The sequence below is a fragment of the Oculina patagonica genome, chromosome 13, assembly GCF_052425735.1.
Source record: "Oculina patagonica isolate OP01 chromosome 13, crgOcupat, whole genome shotgun sequence".
Taxonomy (NCBI): Eukaryota; Metazoa; Cnidaria; class Anthozoa; order Scleractinia; family Oculinidae; genus Oculina; species Oculina patagonica.
In genome coordinates this window covers 8,007,274-8,015,152 of record NC_135770.1, presented here as the reverse complement: position 1 = coordinate 8,015,152, position 7,879 = coordinate 8,007,274, and the positions used below count along the sequence as shown (strand labels likewise).

At 39.9% G+C, this 7,879-nt stretch overlaps 1 pseudogene across 1 annotated transcript in view; it reads left to right on the top strand.

Annotated features, from left to right (window-relative positions):
• Window positions 1-7,879, top strand: part of LOC144636915 (uncharacterized) — a 29,859-nt pseudogene that overhangs the window by 6,057 nt on the left and 15,923 nt on the right. Inside the window, exons 7-9 of the transcript XR_013567641.1 lie at window positions 257-370; window positions 2,006-2,010; window positions 7,182-7,296. The product of XR_013567641.1 is annotated as an uncharacterized LOC144636915 (transcript). The remainder of the gene's footprint in view (window positions 1-256; window positions 371-2,005; window positions 2,011-7,181; window positions 7,297-7,879) is intronic.

Genomic DNA, 7,879 nt, shown 5'->3' with positions numbered 1-7,879 from the left:
TCAAATTTCCCATCCATAAGCTGCGCATAAACCTTAACTTTCCAGGGACGGCGTTAACTTTTGGCTTTAAAGCGAAAGTTTTCGGAAAAATTAAGACTTTGTATTGAGAATTTTCGCGGGAATTGCACGGGAACTGCGCACGCGCGCAGCGTTTGACTGCTGTGAAGGATAAGGGTATTGCGGGCTCTTGGTAGGAGATTCAGATCTATTGACATTCTCTTAGCACGCATTGCAAGCCTTTATTTACTTGTTGCAGATATTAACGAATGTTCCAGTAATCCATGCAAGAACGGAGCCATCTGTACAGACCAGGTTAACGGATACACGTGTCAATGTACCGCAGGATTTACAGGCATTCACTGCGAAACAGGTAGACACGCTCCTTACAAGTTACTGTCAGAGAAAGGCTTTCTAACAATTTTCAAAGCTGTGTAGTTGTAATTGGGTCAATGAGTAAGAGAAAAATAATAAATCACTTTATTCAAATGTCTATGTATTTAGCACTGTTGTGCTTATTGTGGACACTGTAAATAAATAAACAAATATTGCAAATCGAACATAAACTTGTTAAAAACCCCAAATGGCAGGAAGATAACCAGTTGGCTAATTACAAAGCGTAGGGGAGTTGAATTCGGGACGACCGAAGACAGGTCGCAGGGAGATGGATTTGAACCTGGGCCACCGGATAACAAGTCCAGCACCCTGCTACAGTCGAAGCTCTCTTAACGGACACTCTCGTAAGCGGGCAGCTCTACTTACGGCCGCCTTGTTTAAACCCCAGTTTTAACTGCCATACAAACTCTGTATTTTTACATTCTCGTAAGCGGACATTCCCGTAAGCGGCCGCGGACACTTTCAGAGATTACGACTTAGACTTTTTCTTTGTTTTTAGGCTCCCGTAAGCGGACACTCCAAAGAAAATCCTATTAACAACCTCTGTATCTTGTTTTTATCAATCAACTTCACATCGCCGTTCGTCACAATGATTTTTCAGTAATTACAGGACCATATTTCAGTGCTTGTTTTGTCGTCATCCACGTCCGTCCTGTTATTGTTAGCTGGGTAAGCTCCCGTAAGCGACCATCTATCCCCTACACCTCTAGTGGCCGCTTACGAGAACCATTCTCATAAACGGCCAGCTCCAGTTACGGACACTTTTTTCGCGTCCCGAGGGTGTCCGCTTACGAGAGCTTCGACTGTACTAGGCCACGCTGCCCTATGCCCTATTAGAGGTGACTTTATTTATGCAGTTTAAGATGGTTTCCACCGATTATTCGAGAAATACAAGCAAAAATAAAGTTACCACAGAGATCTCATAGCATGGTAATAGTTTGAGTACAGCTAACAAAAACCTATCAAAACTGTTGCTCTCAAGCTGACCCCGCGAGAGAAAAATGGATTTGAAATTATCTACATTTCAGTTAAAACGGAAGTTTCACGCAAGTTTAAAACAAAGTGGCGCGCGTTTTAAACATTTTTACGAGGTTTAACTTTAATTTTCTCGAGAATGCTTTAGAGTTTAAAGCTAACCAAGTGTACCCGGCGTTTATTTGTCTCCTTCAGTTTATTCGAGCCCAGTTTTCATGAAGAAACGGTTTTTATTCGTTATTTTTTTTGACCAAAATGTATCTGGCTAAGATACGAACAGCTTATTATACCTACCTGAGGGGCCTATTTTCAACTCCACCTTGCAGACCCGGCGTTTATTCAAAACCCGACGTTTAATCGAGAAAATGCGGTATCTTGTGTTTCAACAATGAAAAAAATCTGATAATTAACAATTATCCTGCGAAATCGCGCGGAATATCGCCTGATACTTAGCCGACGAGGCCGTAGACGATATTCCGCAAGATTGAGCAGGATAATTGTTTTATTATTCGACAAATTGTCAACGAAACACATTTTGCAGAAAGAAAAACGGTAATTATGCAGCGCTTTACAAGATTTCGGACGAATCTTCGCAACCTACGTATACCGCAGGATATCTGTTATGTACGGATGACAGATATCGTTAACATTTTGACCATATATGGGCAGCGCGCGCATTTGTTGAATAATAATTCGATATATCGTGTAACATGCGATATTTTATTCAGTTTCAGTTTCGTACCCAAAGACTTGCACAGGAGTAAAATTGCAAAAACCTTCAGCAACGAATGGCCACTACATGGTAGACCCTGATGGTGATGGAGGAATCACTGCTTTATCAGTTTACTGTTATTTCGGTGCCCAGAGTTGGACACTTTTTCGCCACGACCTTCCAAGCGAAGAAACGGTGGACGGATACGAAGCGCCGGGATCTTATATCCGAAAAGTCAATTACGTAAATTCACTGTCACAGATTGCAAAGGTAATATCAGTTTCCACTTATTGCCGACAATATATTTCTTACAAGTGCAGCAAGTCCAGGCTTATGGCAACTTATGATGGCTTAGGGGGCCCGTATGGGTGGTGGGTGTCACGTGACGGGCAAAATCAGTACTACTGGGGCGGGGCCGTCCCGGGGAGTTACTCGTGCGGATGCTACAAGGCAAAGAATTGTTACAAATATCCAAAATTCAAGTGTAACTGTGATGCAAACGACTTACAATGGCGTGAAGACACTGGATACTTGGAGGACAAGTCTACCCTTCCTGTCACTGAGCTTAGGTTTGGAGATACAGGAAGTAGCGGCAAGGACCAAGGGAAATACGCACTGGGGAGCTTACAGTGCTATGGTCAGATTTAGGGACTATGTCAAGGATTTTACCAGATTTTTGTACAGCCAAAATTTATCTTTGTGTCGCAGAAAACCTAATAATAACAGTCCATTTTTATTAAAAATTGCTAAGTTAGAGCACTGAAACTGTTAACGAGCATCTTTGGCTGCGAATGGCTCGGATGGAAACGGATTGCAACTTGAAAAAATGAGGCTTACTTTTTCAAATTGTTGGCCCAATATTTATAGCCGTGGTTTGATTTCTATCTGCAAATTAAGGTTATATCTTCCTTTAGATGATAAAAGATAATGTATTTTAGGGGTTAAGTTGCCTACCACTAATTTCAGAACAGTTAAAACAAAAAATCTGCGAAATCCCCGTGACATAGCGCCTTTAATGGGTTGAGCGAGTCGGAGCTCACTTAGCAGGAACATTGCGTGTTATTTAATTCGTAAGCACCGGGGCAGCACAACAAAACACTGATCTGCACAAAAAAGTCAAAGGAATTTTTTTGTAGTTCATAGTTACTATTAAAGTTGAACTTGAAATGAACTTAATTGAACAGGAGTGCAAAAACAAAAACAGCTACCATTATTCAATTTCCAAGCGCGCGAGTGACGTCACGACTCAGACAAGACTCAGACAAACAAACCGAAATGGCGGACGATTTTCCTAAAACACTTTCTAAAAGAGCCGATGAAGTTCCGTTTCACCGTCCGCATCAGGCCCACAATGCCAAGTGAACCATGCACGTCAGTCCCACAACGCTAAGAGAACCGTGCACGACCAAGGAGGAGGACGCATGGGGGCGAGGCAGATCGCCACCGACCTGCTATATGAATATAACCACCACGAGGCTCAGAAAACATCAGCGTGTTCTGAGGGAAAAAGAAGAAATCTAGGAGAATTTTTCGTTTTATGAAAGTGTTTTAGGAAAACTGGCTGTTTTAGAAAGTGTTTTAGGAAAATCGGGCTTTCATCCTAACCATCAACCCTGGCTGTTTTTCCCGCCTTAACCGTCCGGCCGATCGGCGCCCGTGGGGACGAGGAAGAGTGGCGATAGTGTAGTGGCAATGGAAAGTGGCTTGCTTACAGAACTGAGGTTTAGAGATACAACAACGTTGTAATATGTTGCACAGGGTGGTTAATTAAAATAAGCAGTAACAGTGGCACAACAAGTGAAACAGTGTGAGGGAGAGCCGGTAAGGCTGATAAAATTTGCAGAGACGGGGGCCATGATCTTCCCGCCATTTTTAACCACCTGTTGTCACGTGATTAAAAACATGCATTCACGTGACAACGTGGAGCTCACTTTAATCGATGTTGAAGACTGCGCGATGCAGTCGAAAGCTTCGCTATGAAATTTGCAGACCTTGTGACAAGAATTATTATTCGTTTCCCTTTATAAAATTTGAGTTTCAATTATTTTTCTCTCCCACTGGTTTGCTGTAATTAACGCAAATTTGTTTCTTGTGAATCGAAATACGTCGGCATAATTTCGTTACGTTAGGGAAGTGGTCATAACAAGTGTACTCGACGAGGACCCATCTTGTGTAGGAGTAGGGGGCTATCCAAGACACCACCTGTCTGATTAGCCAAATAGACAGAATGTTTGGCCTTAAAATTCAAGTTGAGACTTTCATATTTGATGTGCATGAAGCTTGCATTGCAGAAGAAATGGCACAAGGAGGTTTGAAACTTTTTCTTAGTTTCTACTCCTGATAGAGTGGGGGCTATACAAACAAGACACCATCTTTTAAGGCGGGGAAGGGGGGGGGGGGGGAGATTCATGAAGAGACCACCTGCCTTTTTGCAGACTGGTGGGTTCTGTCTGAGTACAATAGTTTTGACCATTTCCCTTAACAATAGAAATTTCTGACAGGTGAAACTTGATGTTTGGCTGGGCTCTTTTGGGAGGTTCCAACTTTTTAAATCATTTAGTGCAATGAGCGAGTTTTTCTTTCGCTGACGTGGCATACGCTATCTTACGTCGCTTCAAGTGCAGACTTTATTGCAGAATTATAGTCTTTTGTTGTTTTTTCTTTCGTTTTCAAGTTTTAAAATCATTTGTATCTGAGTGTGAAGTAGGAACAAATTGCATAATACAATGCGTGAAAAAACAATTAAAGTTATCAATGGTACTTATTTCTAAAGGTTAAGATTCAGACCTAATAGAGATGTTTCGCATAAGACCACTCCATATGCTAATCATCTACTATTAGTGGATTTAGTAGAATTACCCAGGAGACCAGTTTTGATTGCAAAGGAACACGCACAAGCCGTTGTTTTTGTTCAAGAGAATCATTTTCTTGTCAATTAAAATGAAAGCGCTCTATTTTGCGCAGAAATGCGACGGGCGAAAAAGAAAAGCAGCAACAACAACAACTAACGGCTCGGCCATGACTGGCAGTCTTTGATAAAAAAATCTTTCGAACCGTGTATGTATGCGCTGACATCCATGTTTATGCGTGTTACCTCACACAAACTCATCTTTATTTTCGAATTCTTTGTCATATTCCCACTGGAGTCACGGTTAACTTTTGATGAAAAATACTTTCAAAACATCTTACGCTTTTGCGGGAACTCGGTTTAAATAGAGTCTGAATAGCACAACGTGCCTCTGCAACGACTTGTACAACGACTGGCCGAAACCACCTAGGACCACCTAGCTTGTTTTTTTTAACGACAATTTAACAATCTGCCCAACAAAGTTCTGTTCACGTTCTTTAAACAAAGGAAAGGGAAGTCTCCTGGGTATTTCTGCTAAATCCACTAGTAGCGGATCATTAGCATATGAAGTGGGCTTATGCGAAACATCTCTAATAGAATTAGACAGTTTTTTTTCTTTTTACATTTTTAAGTCCTTAGAATCTAAGTGTAAAGTATGTAACAAATCTAGTAAAAGAAGACAATGCTAGTCGTTAGCTGTGCCAAATTAGCACTTTCACTGCATTGAAAGCGTTAAATATCACTTAAGGTTATCAATGATACTCAATGCTAAAGATAAAGGTTTATATAGCTAATTTCTCTTGCCTTTACTTATGACATTAATAATTAACAATTCTGATTCAAAGCTTTAGGCGACACTTGAAATTACTGAGGTTCACTTTGCGGATCTGTAAATTATGCGATAAGGTGATTTTGTTGAGGCAGGGAATGTAAGGAAGGCCCAATACATTTTTCTCAATGCCTCGAGAAAAATTCAATTTACAACCCCTCTTTCTATTCCTAACTCTTCTCTTCGCGCCAATTGTGGCGCATAACTATGTCGATGGAAGCCGCGGTTTAAAGCGGGGCGTCCATGTACAGGGAAATATAGTATCATATGGCAACTTTGCAGTTGACAAGTTTCATCGTCTTCAAGTATCAGTTGGTTCATCTACTCTTGTGAGCAATTATAAAGAATGTGCTCTGAGCTGTGTTAACAATCCGCCATGTTCTTCGTTTAACGTCGCCTCGTCTCCTCGTTCAGATGGAAAATACCGATGTGAGTTGTTAAACGAAGACAGATACTCTGCAAACCCAGGCCAGCTGGTTATTTCAAGCTTCTATCATCACTATAGCATCAAGGTAAGCATGAATAAAGTGATCATCGTGTTTAATTTTGCTAGGTTTAAAATTACTTTTATCTTTCATCATAAGAGAAAAATTTTTCAAATCTTAAACATTAAAACAGATTAGAATAATATTGCAATTGTTCTTTGTTTTGATGTAGTTTTTTCATAAGGCGGGGAATATGTTTTTAGTTCTTTTTTTTTTTTCATTGATTTAGACGCGAAAAACACGACAGAAATACAACACATGTACAGTTTCCATAGTTCTCTGTGAAGATTATCCATATCTAGTTTTACGTACTGTAAAAAGCGATGGTATCTACGTACCAAACATTCAAGAAACATTTACTAAATTTTCAGTGCAATGACTTTCAGGTCTATTTAGAAGGTAAAAGTAACGCCTGCGTTTGAGCCTAGTGGTCCATTAGATCGGCGCTTATCCGAGGGTCTCAATGGTGTTAACCGTTCGCCTTAAAACGGCCAAAAATTTAGCCGTTAGGCGTAAAAATTGAAAAATTTTAACTGTAAGCCGTAAAATAGGTTAACCGTAAAAAATCGGCCAGTAATTTTGAATTAAACGGACTAGATCACTTCATCGCCCCAGAATGGTCCTGAGACCTAAAATACGTTTTTCAGTAATGAAAATTAATTTTTAACTTTTAAAAACAATGGAAATTAATTTTTTACTTCTGTTTACCGTAATGGAAATAAAATAACCGTTAGCGGTAAAAAAGCCAAAATTTTAACCGTTCACCGTAAAAGCCACCACCCCATTGAGACCCTGAGGTTTCTGTAGCATAAAACGATTAGGAGTGTTTCAACTATCCCTTTGATGGGATGCTGGTCCGTCGCAGGCTTGTCCCCCACTTTATTTATTTCGCCAGTGCCCGTGATCAAGTCATCCGAATTTCTGTAACTGTAATTTCAGACACCGTGTTCAAGTCGGCCGTGTAGAAACGGCGGCAAATGCATCCCCGACTACGAACAGGGAGACTTCTCATGCACCTGTCAACCCGGCTATACTGGAAAAACTTGCCAAACAGGTTAGTCTGGAAATAACAGAACATAAAATCCAGTTTCGTTTTTAAGTAAAATACATTTGTATAATAAAATTGAACGCTAAAAAATTTGAACGACGTTTCGACCGTTCGACGGTCATTTTCAAGTTAGGTGTTTGAATAAAATTACATGTGTAAATATAGTAAAAGCACTAAAATATGTACATACAAACAATAGACAATAAGAATAAAAAGGCTAAAAATGGCTAAAAAATAACTTTGTGCGAATGGCATGCATAGTTGTAAAATCACGTGAAAGAACAACATGGAAAGGAGCCACACAACATCGAGAAGAACTTTAAGATTTTAAGGAAGTGCCAAAGCAAGCTTGACTGTTTGATTTTTGAAATGCTTTTTATTAGACTTCTGAAACCAAAACTTAACAAACAGAGTGACTCGCTCCGCGCGAAATTATTTGTTTAGATATTTTTAGGTATTTTATTGTTCTTATTCTCGTCGTCTTATTCGCTTGCTTTACGTTTTTAATTATATCTTTTACAACTATGCATTCCATTCGCACAAAGTTATTTTTTAGCCATTTTTATCCTTTTATTCTTATTGTCTATTG